Raw genomic sequence first — 13,849 nt, 5'->3', positions numbered from 1 at the left:
TGTCGGTCCGTCACATCTGACCCTCCCAACCCAAGTATTCAAGCAGGTGCGTCTCCACGCAGACGTACGCGACTTTAGTGCGTGCGGCTCAGGGTTCGAATCGTGCGCCTGGCGGACAGCATTTTTTTTCATTACGTGAGTCAATTGTGTATTTACACTGAAAAGCCAAAGAAACTGGTACATCTGCTTAATATCGTGTAGAGCCGCCGCGAGCAAGCAGAAGTGCGGCAAAATGACATGCCATGGACTCAACTAATGTCTGAAGTAGTGCTGGAGGAAAGTGAACCATGAATCCTGCAGGGCTGTCCATAAATCCTTAAGAGTACGACGGGGTGGAGATCTCTTCTGAACAGCGCGTTGCAAGGCATCCCAGATATGCTCAATAATATTCATATCTGGGGAGTTTGGTGGCCAGCGGAAGTGTTTAAACTCAGACGAGTGTTCCTTGAGCCACTCTGTAGCAATTATGGACGTGTGGGCTGTCGCATTGTCCTGCTGAAATTGTCCAGGTCCATCGGAATGCACAATGGACTTGAATGGGTGCAGGTGACCAGACAGTATGCTTACGTACGTGTCACTTGTCAGAGTCGTATCTAGACGTATCAGGGGTCCTATATCACTAAAGCTGCACAGGCCCCACGCCATTACAGAGCCTCCAACAGTTTGAGCAGTCCCCTGCTGGCATGCAGGTTCATAGATCCCATCCGCTCAATTTGATCGGAGACTCGTCCGACCAGGTAATGAGTTTCCAGTCATCAACAGTCCAATGTCGGTGCTGACAGGCCCAGACGAGCCGAAACATGGAGCCAACATGGATACGCGAGTAGGCCTTCGGCTCCGAAAGCCCATATCGATGATGTTCCGTTAAATGGTATCACGCTGACACTTGTTGATGGCCCAGCATTGAAATCTGCAGCAGTTTGAGGTAGGGTTGCACTTCTGTCACGTTGAACGATTCTCTTCAGTTGTCGTTGGTTCCGTTCTTGCAGGTTCTTTTTCCGGACCCAGCGATGTCGGAGATTTGATGTTTTACCCGGTTCCTGATATTAACGGTACACTCGAGAAATGGTCGTACGGGAAAATCCCCACTTCATTGCTACTTGGAGATGCTGTGTCCCATCGCTCGTGCGCCGACTGTTACACCACGTTCAGACTCACTTAAATCTTGATAACCTACCACTGTAGTAGCAGTAACCGATGGAACAACTGCGTCAGGCACTTGCTGTCTCATATAGGCGTTGCCGACCACAGCGCCGTATTCTGCCTATTTACATGTATCTGTATTTAAATACGCATACCTATGCCAGTTTCTTTGGCGCTTCAGTGCACAATGGGGTATTAATTTATGAACCAGTCTCGCGGTCTCGGCTGTTTTTTTATTAAGTACAGTACAAAAGAAACCTACCATACTGCGCCACAAGTAAAGGAGTATAAGCATCCGAACTGCGTCATTACCAGTAAATCGTCTACGTTTTCTTCACTACATAATTTCTATACAAAAAAAGAAGGGACAAAAGGAAAAAAAACATTAAATAGGAACAGCTTTTGGTTTGTTACAACGAGGACAATAATATCGCAACTTCTACATTTACAACAGATAATATTTACGAAAGGGTTTAAAATTTGCACCGTCTGCTTGAAAGTAAATATTGCACCGCTCCGTTATTCCTTCAAGCATACGATTGAGAATGCCCTTCGTATTTTCGATGTGACCTCACATGCTAAACATTTACCATCCAATTTTGAGGTATTTTCCGACATTTGCGGTCTTATTAAATTACTTACATCTACGACGTTTAAGTCCTCAATAAGAATGGCTCTGTTTATTACTTAAACGCTATCCTCGAACCCAGAACGCGGTACCAGTTGCAGCATTTTCGCAAGAAAAATTCTATTTTCAAGAATTCGCGTGATTACTGACCGAATTAAAAAATTTAAAGTGCTGTCATAATCTACTCATTAAGAGATATACTCTTATGTTAAAAGTTTAATGCACTAATACAAGTATTAAAGTTAGAATGTGTGTGCAGCGTAACTTCGAATGGTTCAAATGGCTCTGAGCACTATGGGATTTAACTTTTGAGGAAATCAGTCCCCTAGAACTTAGAACTACTTAAACCTAAATAACCTAAGGACATCACACACATCCATGTCCGAGGCAGGATTCGAACCTGCGACCGTAGCTGTCGCGCGGTTCCAGACTGACGCGCCTAGAACCGCTCGGCCACACCGGCCGGCGCAGCGTAACTGATGGCGGGCAAATATACCCGGACTTCATTCACCCACTATTTGAGAATGAGAGCACTTAGCGATTTCTGACGAACATTAAACATAATTTCAAAATTTTTATAGCTTACAATATTTTCGCTGCTGATGCAGTCAGACTTTAGTAACTGGCATGACGATTTAATTTATTACGCTCTTACTACTAACTCTATCCGCAACACACTTTGGAGACAGTATCTACATATATCACTGAACGTACTGCAAAATTGTATCATTATATAAGTCACATAGGCCGGCCGCGGTGGCCGTGCGTTTCTAGGCGCTACAGTCTGGAACCGCGCGACTGCTACGGTCGCAGGTTCGAATCCTGCCTCGGGCATGGATGTGTGTGATGTCCTTAGGCTAGTTAGGTTTAAGTAGTTCTAAGTTCTAGGGGACTGATGACCACAGATGTTAAGTCCCATAGTGCTCAGAGCCATTTGAACCATTTTAAGTCACGTAGTTCAGGAGATACGCAGCGCGGGGTAGCCGCGCGATCAGGGGCGCCTTGTCACCGTCGGAGGTTCGAGTCCTCCGTCGGGCATGGCTGTGTGTGTGTTGTCCATAGCGTAAGTTAGTTTAAGTTAGATTAAGTAGTGTGTAGGCTTAGGGATCGACGATCTCAGTAGTTTGGTCCCATAAGACCTTACAACAAATTTCCAAAATTTCAGGAGATATGCGGTCATAAATATTGAGATGCGGCAAATACTAGCTTTTGCCTAAAATGGAACACAAATTATCAAGTTCACATTCATCCAGTGTTTCATAATGACAACGTTTAGCGACTTCCAAAAACTTTAAGCATAATTTCAGTCATTTTATAGCCTTTCTCTCGGTTATATACTTAAAGGCAAATATTTAACACATTAACTCATTTGTAAAGGGATCACATGTATGATGCAATTTTACACATGGGAGCTCGATTCTTTAAAGAATCAGTAGTTTACTGTTAGTAGAGAAGTCACAATATTAGGTAAGTGTACCGAAATGCAGTGACACCTACAGCAGGTCGACTCATGATCCAGGGATTGGCAGTTGATCCTGACCGTAAACAAATGTAACCTATTGCGATAAATAGCCAGAGAGACCAATTATATTGTGTGATTGCACGTTGCAGGACAAGCACTAGTAGATGTCACGTCCATTAAGTATCTGGGGTATGCGTTCGGAGGGATTTAAAGTGGAACGACCATATAAAACTAATAGCAGAAAAGACAGGTGACAGAATGAGATTCACTTGGAAATAGCTTACGAGACTCTCGTTCGCACACTGCTTTGGTTTCATCCTGGGAAACTCACCAGACAGGACACAGAGGAATTAGCGAAGATCCAAAGAACAGCAGCGTGTTTCGCTACACGTAAGTTTAGCAAGCGTGAAAGCGTCGCGTACATACAATTCAGAGGCAGGCTGTTATCGGTAGGATGCAAAAACACGTAAGTGTTACGGAGATGCTTCGGGAACTCAAATGGGAATCCCTGAAGGGAAGGCGACGTTCTTTTCCGAAACGCTATTGAGAAATATTTACTATTAAAAAGAGTCTTGATCACGATTTATTTATCAAGGTCACCGGTTTCGACCACTACTGTGGTCATCTTCAGACCATTGAGTAGGTTCCTACTCAATGATCTGAAGATTACCACAGCAGTGGTCGAAACCGGTGACCTTGATAAATAAATCGTGATCAAGACTGTTTTTAATAGTAAATATTTGCAAGACATTGATCACTGCCTTTCCCGTAATGTATTCAAAAGCTATTGAGAAAATTTAGAGAACCGGCATTTGAAGCTGACTGACGAACGATTCTACTGCCGGCATCATACATTGCGAGTAAGAACCACGAAGATACATACGTTGCCACTAAGGACCACTAACATACGAGAAATTACGGCTCATACGGAAGTATACAGATTGTATTTTTCCCTAGCTCTGTTTCCGAGCGGAACAGTAAAGGAAATGATAGGCTACCCCCTGCCAAGCAGCGTCCGGCGGCTTGCGAAGTACCTAGGTAGATGTAGATGTACCTTATCCAGTGGCAGACCCTACAAGAGAGGCGTTGTACGTCACGATGTGGTGTACTTTTAAAACTGCGAGAGCGTACGTTCCTAGGAAAGTCAACCAATATATTCCTTCCTTATATGTTATCAAGAAAAACATGAAGGTAAAATTGTAGAGGTTCCAACTCTCACGGAGATTTATTAACAGTCATTCTTCCCTCCTACAATACGCAACAGGAGCAGTAGTACACAAAGTATCCTCCACCACACACCATAAAGTGGTTTGCGGATTGTAAATGTAGATTCAAATGTAGATGAACTACATGAAAGAATGACTACTCAAATGCCTGTGTGTGTCCTATAATTAGTTTAATATCGTCTTCGCAGTCGATACACCACTCTCTAGATTATAGACTTAATACCGGTCCTTGAAACTTCGTAAGTAACACTTCGCAGGCTGACTGGTGCTTATCTTCAAACGTCTGCCAATTGATGTGGTACACTTCTGTTAACTGGTAGGATATTGGGAATGTGCAATCAATCCACAAAGGAGAATAATTACAAACCACCTGTGCATCCTGCATAAAATATTGCTGAAGTGTGTGTGTGACCCACAGCAAACAGGACTCGCAGAAGGTATTGAACGTGAACAACGGAGGGCTGCACAAATGATCAAGGTTACTTGACTCACGGGCAAGCGTCACAGAAATGTTAGAAAAACCTCAACTGGAGGCATTGGTGCATTAACCAGATACGTGCACTTTTCGCCGGAAATGAGAGTTTGAAAACTGCTGGAACGTATTGTGCAAGAGTGAGACCTGTGCGTGGGACCAGTTAGGCGTAACACAGAGAATGGGCTTGCTGACGTCGGCTGTTTGGGGCAAGAACCAATTTGCCCTGCCATTGCACACATTCTGGCGTGTGAAAGGAATAGAACACGATGCGCGTATTTCTGCAGTGACAGCTCTGTCGACAGAATGGTAAACTTGAACAGAAAAAGATTTATTTATTTCGCTGAATTTACGTAACATAAAAACTTATAAACAGTTTCCAACTCTGGTAACAATTACTTGTGCTTGTACGACGAGACTTGCGACAGAAAAAGACCAACTGTGGTGATAAATTATCTGCGAGATTTCCTTAATAACATGCTTGACAAAAACGTAGAACATTTGCATATATTTACTGGCATCTGCAGTGCCCAAAACAAAAGTCACAGCATGATGCAATATCTGCCCACACGTGTTCAAAGGATCTTTCAAGACAATAACTTGTACACTTCCCATCCTATGTCGCAGCTTTTTATCCGTTATCGCAGCTGTGTGTTAGTTGAAGAGGAAAGAAGGGAGCACGACCGGTTATACGTATCAAATGAGTGGAAAGCGAAACTTCTCAAAAATATCCTAGAAGTTCACTGTGTTTGATGTTACGTAAGATCTATTTTTAAGACTTCTCACCTAATAAAGCCTAATCCTCATAATCTTAAGAGTGCTCGTCATGAGAATACTCCATTGAACGCAAACATTTAGTTCGCTGTATTGTATCATTATCACAACTTGTCTATAATAATTTCTCCATTCAGAAAGCGTCAACTACATTGGCTTTTCCTGAGGGAAAACTTTATAAAGTGATTCTGTCAGTTACACCTGAGATATGCAATATTTAGATGTAATGAAGTGTGCTAATAAGTACATCTCAGACACGGAATTCTATAATAGTCTGATGTGTGACAGAACTGTTACGGATGCTACATCCAGTTCACCAGAATAAGAACAATGGAATCGTTAGGGACTAAACTGCTAAGGTCACACACTACTTACACACTACTTAAACTAACTTATGCTAAGAACAACACACACATCCATGGCCGAGGGAGGACTCGAACCTCCGGCGGGAGGGGCCGCACAGTCCATGACATAGCGCCTCAAACCGCGCCGCCATTCCGCGCGGCACTTGAAACATATATGTTTGTAATATAGAAAAGGGAAAAGGTTGTTACCTAAAATGTGTAAAAGTTCTTGGCCAATCTACTTCACATTTCTACATTCAGACGAAACAACGAAGAAAATTAATCAAAAATTAAATGCCTAACAAACTGAATATATCGTGATAAACTGACTGTAATGCCTGTCGCGAGAACAAATAACCGCAGAAATACCCAAATTGGAGGTAGTACTCATTCCGTTGACACCCAGTGATTCAAATACGCCCTTCCATTTAAAGCGATTGCAGTTTCCGTTGCGGCTTGCATTCACTGTATCAAGAAGGCATAGGGCCAATCATTTTGTGTGCCAGATATTAAACATTGCGGGCAACGCCGGGCAGTGCGGCTAGTCACATTCATAAAACAAAGTTGTTTGGTACAAGAGAGAGAGACAAGCCGAACATTTCAAAGTTCATTAAATATCATACTATATTTCCATTTAGCTATGTAATAAGCAGTTACTGTGTGCTGGTGGCCTAAATAAAGGTTGAGAAGAGACGAGACTGATTAAAATTTATTTCTAGCTTCTGGGGAGTTTTTTGTGTTCTGCTTGAAAATATGCAAGTATGACTTAACTGGTTATTGCGCCAATTGATATCCTGATCTCAGGGTGGCCAAACCTGAATTCCTGATCCACCTTGCTGAGCCCGTTCTACTGTGTCACTGCGGTACTTACTGGTTGCACACCTGGTTCTGTCCTACACTCCTGGAAATGGAAAAAAGAACACATTGACACCAGTGTGTCAGACCCATCATACTTGCTCCGGACACTGCGAGAGGGCTGTACAAGCAATGATCACACGCAAGGCACAGCGGACACACCAGGAACCGCGGTGTTGGCCGTCGAATGGCGCTAGCTGCACAGCATTTGTGCACCGCCGCCGTCAGTGTCAGCCAGTTTGCCGTGGCATACGGAGCTCCATCGCAGTCTTTAACACTGGTAGCATGCCGCGACAGCATGGACGTGAACCGTATGTGCAGTTGACGGACTTTGAGCGAGGGCGTATAGTGGGCATGCGGGAGGACGGGTGGACGTACCGCCGAATTGCTCAACACGTGGGGCGTGAGGTCTCCACAGTACATCGATGTTGTCGCCAGTGGTCGGCGGAAGGTGCACGTGCCCGTCGACCTGGGACCGGACCACAGCGACGCACGGATGCACGCCAAGACCTTAGGATCCTACGCAGTGCCGTAGGGGACCGCACCGCCACTTCCCAGCAAATTAGGGACACTGTTGCTCCTGGGGTATCGGCGAGGACCATTCGCAATCGTCTCCATGAAGCTGGGCTACGGTCCCGCACACCGTTAGGCCGTCTTCCGCTCACGCCCCAACATCGTGCAGCCCGCCTCCAGTGGTGTCGCGACAGGCGTGAATGGAGGGACGAATGGAGACGTGTCGTCTTCAGCGATGAGAGTCGCTTCTGCCTTGGTGCCAATGGTGGTCGTATGCGTGTTTGGCGCCGTGCAGGTGAGCGCCACAATCAGGACTGCATACGACCGAGGCACACAGGGCCAACACCCGGCATCATGGTGTGGGGAGCGATCTCCTACACTGGCCGTACACCACTGGTGATCGTCGAGGGGACACTGAATAGTGCACGGTACATCCAAACCGTCATCAAACCCATCGTTCTACCATTCCTAGACCGGCAAGGGAACTTGCTGTTCCAACAGGACAATGCACGTCCGCATGTATCCCGTGCCACCCAACGTGCTCTAGAAGGTGTAAGTCAACTACCCTGGCCAGCAAGATCTCCGGATCTGTCCCCCATTGAGCATGTTTGGGACTGGATGAAGCGTCGTCTCACGCGGTCTGCACGTCCAGCACGAACACTGGTCCAACTGAGGCGCCAGGTGGAAATGGCATGGCAAGCCGTTCCACAGGACTACATCCAGCATCTCTAGGATCGTCTCCATGGGAGAATAGCAGCCTGCATTGCTGCGAAAGGTGGATATACACTGTACTAGTGCCGACATTGTGCATGCTCTGTTGCCTGTGTCTATGTGCCTGTGGTTCTGTCAGTGTGATCATGTGATGTATCTGACCCCAGGAATGTGTCAATAAAGTTTCCCCTTCCTGGGACAATGAATTGACGGTGTTCTTATTTCAATTCCCAGGAATGTAGTTCTGTTTTTACCCATCTTATAGAATCCTCTGGCTGATACATCAATAGCTATTCACTGATGATGATGATGATGAGCGTTTGGCGTCATTGGCCGGGAGGCCCCTCGCGGGGCAGGTCCGGCCGCCTTGGCGCAGGTCTTATTACATTCGGCGCCACATTGGGCGACCTGCACGCCGGATGGGGATGAAATGATGATGAACACAACACAACACCCAGTCCCTGAGCGGAGAAAATCTCCGACCCAGCCGGGAATCGAACCCGGGCCCGGAGGACGGCAATCCGTCACGCTGACCACTCAGCTACTGGGGCGGACAGCTATTCACTTACTTTGTCTTTCATTTTACTGGTAATTGTTGCCTGAATCTGAATCCTGGCTTCTGAATCTTTTGTTGCCGTGTTCGTTTTATTGTCTTGCTGAACGTGAACAGTATGTGGTCCACGGAACAACCCACTTAGAAGAACACTTTCTAGGGGAGCCTTTTTGTTCTGTTTCTTCTTCGAGAAGGTGGTTTGGTTTCTAGAGACGTACGTACGTACACACAAGCACACGCACTAGCCTATTGCTAGGCATTGCTTGATTAATTATTGATTCGGACCTTATGTTAGGGAAAGACTGGTACCCGTCTACGTTGTAGAAACAAATACGTGTAGTATGTTTCGGATCAGTCTTACATGTCACCTCATTCCCAACGTCGCCTTCTCTTCCAATAGTGCTAGGCGTGTCGTGCATCCTCTTCCCCTCCCCCCTCCCACCCCTGTCATCCATCCCCAGGTCTACACCATTCAAGAGAAAGGAGGTTAGAATTCCCAGTATTCATCCAGAATTAGGCTTTCACTGGCTCCCCTAGATTGCTTAAGGCAAACGGTAGGATAATTCATTTGAGAAAGGGCACGGCGGGTTTCCTGTCCATGATTCTCCAGTCCCAACTCTTTCTCCATCTCTAATAACCCCATCAACATCGGGATGTTAAAGGCCAATCACTCTTCATTATTGCTGTTAATTAGTAACCCACATGTATGCCACATTTGGCTAAAATTGTTCTAAGCATTTCGGTGCTACAGAGTATCGACAAAAATACGGAAATACCAAAAACACAGCACATTATTATGTGTAATACAGTGATTTTATGTACCTCAGGGAATGTATCTTCCACAGCTACAGTTATGAAATTTTTCTTATTTTTCACATGAATGCCAGGATAGTCCCTTCGACAAAGCCGATGCCGATTATTTGCCACGGAGTTCGTTCCTCGCTTCTGGAAACCTTGCCATCAATTACACGTTACACTCCAACCTCCCCTTGTTTTGACAGAACTGTTTACGCATTTCAGAGGCCGATGGAATCAGTTATGGCAGATATTAACAAAGGGAACAAATGTTAAAGGTAATACTTCTGTATTTACAATAACGGCGTTCCAGTTCATAACCCTGGACACTTTTCCTGTGTATTGTGCAAAATACCGAAATCGTTGCTCTTGGAATTTACATTCGATACGTATCAGCGGTTCATAAAGCTGCGTTCCGGGTTCGTCTGTCATGTAGCTGTTCTTCCTGAAACGATCTACAACACTGATACATCTCTCCCTTCAAGAAAAGAAGAATTCCTGTCTTCGCATTACGCCTGCAACAACTAACAAACAGTAATTAAGATCGAAGTAAAATAGAAGCTAGTTTTTGAATATTGTTTTTCCGTCAGGCTGGTAATTTAAAACAGTACTTTGTTACGCACTAATACCTAGTTTAGAGTTTTGCTCATTCTGTATTGCGTAACAGACGTGGACGCATCATACTGTTAAGTTGCATAAAACAAAAGTCACATGCCACGCGCAGTTAAGGATAGCATGATCATCAATGCACACGAACTTCGGAATAGGTATCCACAGATTAGACGAACACGCAGGTGTTTACCGATATCAGTGATCTGGGAGCGGCGTCAGCCTCTCAAAATAGAGGTCCAGGATTCGAATCCTTGTGTCCTCTGTAGTGATAACATGAAAGATGGAAATCATTTGCAAGGGTTGCGTAGGATAAAATTGGAAGGAACTGAATGGTAACAAACCTTCTAAACACAAATTCAACTAGTTATGTGGCAAAGATATCAAATACGAAATAAAGAGTGATACTCCACTGCACAACACTTTTAGAATCAATACATGTTACTCTACAGCGCTTCAATAAATGACCTCTAAACAAAGCATCGCCGTTGTTAGTCAAGCAAAGTAATTAAGTACAGGTGCTCGGATGAATTTGACAAGTGTACATTTCCAGAAATACCATTCATTAGACGAGGAATCGAATAAGCGTCTATTGGTATTTCGCCATACGTATGCAACGTCATGTCAACATTGAATCTCTTAAAGAGGAGGTGGCCCGCAGGCCGATCTATATATGGGTGTGGTGCGTGGCTTTAATGTGTCTCGTCATCGTAACTCATCTGGTTTTCATGCATCACTGTAACAAAATCAAAGTTGGTTCCGTGCTCATGGACGAAGTAACTTAAGAGGAATTTCTTTGTCTACATCTTTCAGCATTTCTTTTCCCATTAAACTCCCAAAATGAGCCAAAACAAAGTGTGAATCGAAAACGCAGATACACCATAAGGAACACATACGTGTTTGGAAAGGGCAGTGACAATATTCAGACATTTGTCAGCAGTATAGTCTTCCTACGGTACATACAGGCATCACGAACAATGCGTAATACCTTACTGATAATGCCGATAAATTAACAATGTGAAAAAGTATATAGTGCTAGTTGGTTTGCAATTTTGTAGAGAAGCTCTATATGCAAATTAGCCTACTCCTACAGTCACCTCCTTGGAAGTATAATGTTTATTACCATCATCTATAGAGGAGTGTAACATTTGTTATCATAAATCTGTCACATGTAGCATGTTTCTTACTCAGTTTAGAGGTTAGAAGCGTATACTCAGAATACTGCGCAAACATTTGAATTCAGAATTTTAGGTATAGGAGATGGTCACTCTATTGCCCTAGACTGGCCCGCGTATTTCGATTTTTTTCTTCTTTACATCCTATACTCAGATATGTGTAAAATAACCTGTCTGTTTCATTATTTAATAATAATAATAATAATAATAATGATAATAATGTTGTGTTGTTTTTATTGTTGTGGTCTTCAGTCCTGAAACTGGTTTGATGCAGCTCTCCATGCTACTCTATCCTGTGCAAGCTTCTTCATCTCCCAGTACCTACTGCAGCCTATATTCTTCTGAATCTGCTTAGTGTATTCATCTCTTGATCTCCCTCTACGATTTTTACCCTCCACGCTGCCCTCCAGTACTAAATTAGTGATCCCTTGATGCCTCAGAACATGTCCTACCAACCAATCCCTTCTTCTACTCAAGTTGTGCCACAAACTCCTCTTCTCCCCAATTCTATTCAATACCTCCTCATTAGCTATGTGATTCACCCATATAATCTTCAATATTCTTCTGTAGCACCACATTTCGAAAGCTTCTATTCTCTTCTTGTCTAAACTATTTATCGTCCATGTTTCACTTCCATACATGGCTACACTCCATACAAATACTTTCAGAAACGACTTCCTGACACTTAAATCAATACACGATGTTAACAAATTTATCTTCTTCCGAAGCGTTTCCCTTGCCATTGCCAGTCTACATTTTATATCCTCTCTACTTCGACCATCATCAGTTACTTTGCTCCCCAAATAGCAAACTCCTTTACTACTTTAAGTGTCAACATTGGTGCCTCTTCTGATGTTAAGCCTATTACTTCAAAATCATTCTTAACCGAATCCAGGTACCTTCTCCTTGGTTTGCCCCGACTCCTCCTACCCTCTACTGCTGAACCCATGAGTCTCTTGGGTAACCTTGCTTCTCCCATGCGTGTAACATGACCCCACCATCTAAGCCTGTTCGCCCTGACTGCTACATCTATAGAGTTCATTCCCAGTTATTCTTTGATTTCCTCGTTGTGCACACCCTCCTGCCATTGTTCCCATCTACTAGTACCTGCAATCATCCTAGCTACTTTGATATCCGTAACCTCAACCTTATTGATAAGGTAACCTGAATCCACCCAGCTTTCGCTCCCATACAACAAAGTTGGTCGAAATATTGAACGGTGCACAGATAACTTAGTCTTGGTACCGACTTCCTTCTTGCAGAAGAGAGTAGATCGTAGCTGAGCGCTCACTGCATTAGCTTTGCTATACCTCGCTTCCAGTTCTTTCACTATGTTGCCGTCCTGTGAGAATATGCATCCTAAGTACTTGAAACCGTCCACCTGCTCTAACTTTGTTCCTCCTATTTGGCACTCAATCCGTTTATATCTCTGACGTTACTTTTGTTTTGGAGATGCTAATCTTCGTACCATAGTCCTTACATTTCTGATGTAGCTCTGAAATATTACTTTGCAAACTTTCAATCGAATCTGCCATCACAACTAAGTCATTCGCATATGCGAGACTGCTTATTTTGTGTTCACCTATCTTAATCTCACCCAGGCAGTCTATTGCTTTCAACATATGATCCATAAATAATACGAACAACAGTGGAGACAGGTTGCAGCCTTGTCTTACCCCTGAAACTACTCTGAACCATGGACTCAATTTACCGTCAACTCTAACTGCTGCCTGACTATCTATGTACAGACCTTTAATTGCTTGCAAATGTTTGCCTCCTATTCCATAATCACGTAGAACAGACAATAACTTCCTCCTAGGAACCCGGTCATATGCCTTTTCTAGATCTATAAAACATAGATTCAATTCCCTGTTCCACTCGTAACTTTCCTTTCAACAATACCTGAGAAGATTTTACCTACAACGCTGATCAAAGAGATACCTCTGTAGTTGTTACAATCTTTTCTGTTTCCATGTTTAAAGATTGGTGTGATTACTGCTTTCTTCCAGTCTGATGGAACCTGTCCCGACTCCCACGCCATTTCAATTATCCTGTGTAGCCATTTAAGACCTGACATTCCACTGTATTTGATGAGTTCCGACTTAATTTCATCCACCCCAGCCGCTTTATTGCACTGCAATCTATTGACCATTTTCTCCACTTCCTCAAATGTGATCCTATTTCCATCATCATTCCTGTCCCATTGTACATCGAAATCTCAAACATTACTGATCGTATTTTCACCTACATTGAGCAACTCTTCAAAATATTCCCTCCATCTGCCCAAGGCATCAACAGGATTCACCAGTAGTTTTCCTGATCTGTCCAAAATACTTGTCATTTCCTTCTTACCCCCCTTTTGACGACTGCTAATTACAGTCCAGAATGGTTTTCCAGCAGCTAGACCAAAGGTCTCCAACCCGTTTCCAAAATCTTCCCAAGATTTCTTCTTGGATGCTGTAATTATTCCTTTTATTGTATTATTTTTCCTTTTACAGGCTGCCTTGACTGTGTCATTCCACCAAGCTGTTTGCTTCATCCTACCTTTACACACTACTGTTCCAAGACATTCTTTGGCCACTTCTAGTA

The 13,849-nt window shown here is 43.8% G+C and overlaps 1 protein-coding gene across 18 annotated transcripts in view; it reads right to left on the bottom strand.

The window, feature by feature from the left end:
- LOC126088523 (voltage-dependent L-type calcium channel subunit beta-1) overlaps positions 1-13,849 on the bottom strand; it is a 757,906-nt gene that overhangs the window by 243,778 nt on the left and 500,279 nt on the right. The window lies entirely within an intron of this gene.

The sequence above is a fragment of the Schistocerca cancellata genome, chromosome 6 (genome assembly GCF_023864275.1).
Source record: "Schistocerca cancellata isolate TAMUIC-IGC-003103 chromosome 6, iqSchCanc2.1, whole genome shotgun sequence".
NCBI lineage: Eukaryota > Metazoa > Arthropoda > Insecta > Orthoptera > Acrididae > Schistocerca > Schistocerca cancellata.
This window is presented reverse-complemented; position numbering and strand designations above follow the sequence as displayed.